The sequence below is a fragment of the Bos indicus x Bos taurus genome, chromosome X, assembly GCF_003369695.1.
Source record: "Bos indicus x Bos taurus breed Angus x Brahman F1 hybrid chromosome X, Bos_hybrid_MaternalHap_v2.0, whole genome shotgun sequence".
In the NCBI taxonomy this organism is placed as follows: domain Eukaryota; kingdom Metazoa; phylum Chordata; class Mammalia; order Artiodactyla; family Bovidae; genus Bos; species Bos indicus x Bos taurus.
Window position 1 is genome coordinate 41129639 of NC_040105.1, and position 1327 is coordinate 41130965.

At 43.3% G+C, this 1327-nt stretch overlaps 1 non-coding gene across 1 annotated transcript; it reads left to right on the top strand.

Moving 5' to 3' along the window:
- Positions 1-725: 725 nt before the first annotated feature.
- TRNAK-UUU lies at positions 726-798 on the top strand. The gene has a single exon. It is a non-coding gene; the product is annotated as a tRNA-Lys (tRNA).
- Positions 799-1327: the final 529 nt, after the last annotated feature.

Consider the following 1327-nt stretch of genomic DNA (forward strand, 5'->3'; position numbering starts at 1 on the left):
GTCTCTCTCAAACTCAGATAAGGGCTAAGTCTGTGGCTAAATACTGTCTAAATAAATAGTAACCAAGTTAAGTATGTAATGCCCTAGTGAGCCAGCTGACAAAAAATAAGGGTGACTCACAGTCTGGTTCCAACAACATAAGGCAAGTATGTGCCAGACTCAAATGTACTTCTGTGCCATTCCAATCTCTGATTGAGCATATGGTCAACATAGGAAGAGAGCTCTGTTTTGTCAGGAACATGGAAGTAGAAGGAAAAGCACCAAAGGCTTACATCCGTTCAGTTGTTCTTTCATCGAACATTTACTGAACCGCTGTTGGGAGGCAGACATTGTATTAGACTGTGGGGATAGATTCAAAACCTTGAAGGCTTCTCAGGCCATCCAGGGGAGACAGACACATGATCAAATATAATATACATGATAGATGCTGGACCAGTGCTTCTCAAACTTTAATATGTGTAAGAATCACCTGGAGAGCTTGATTAGATGATTGGATAGCATCACTGACTCCATGGACATGAGTTTGAGCAACCTCCGGGAGGTGGTAAAGGACCGGGAAGCCTGGCATGCTGCAGTCCATGGGATCCCAAAGAGTTGGACACGACTGAGCAACTGAATAACAACAACATGGACGCAGATGCAGGGCATGGTGTACATGAGAGGGGGTTATCTATTTTACCTAAAGGTGATGACTGAGCTGCATTTCAAAAAATAAGTAGCTAAAAGCCTGGGTAGCTCAGCTGGTAGAGCATCAGACTTTTAATCTGAGGGCCCAGGGTTCAAGTCCCTGTCCAGGCAGCAAAAAGTAAACAAATAAACAAAACAAAAAATAAGTAGCTATTTACTCACCAGGCAGAAAAAGAGGAAGTGTATAGAATTCAGCAACAGTTTGCTGGGGCCCAGTGTGTGACAGATAAGGATGTAGAGAAGAGCATGGAACACATCATGCAGGGTGAAAAGAGCCACATGAAGGAGTTGAGATTTAATCCTGTAGGTAGTGGAGAGTCACTGAGAGTTTTAAGTAAGAATAAGCCATGCAGGTATTTGACAAAGAACATTCCAGTAAGAGGAAACAACAAGGGTAAAGACCTTGAAGTTGGAGTGTCCTTGGTGTGTTCATGGACAAGCAGGGAAGCCAACGTGGCCGGAGTACAAGTGTTGCAGTACCAGGTGATGAGTTCAGAGAACTAAGCAGGGGACAGATCGTGTAAGGCCTTAAGGGCCATTGTAAGAACACTGAATTTTATTTTAAGGCCAGTGAGCTGAGGTATGACATGATTTAACTTAGGTTTGAAAGTGTTGCTCTGACTACCATTTGCACTTGTAA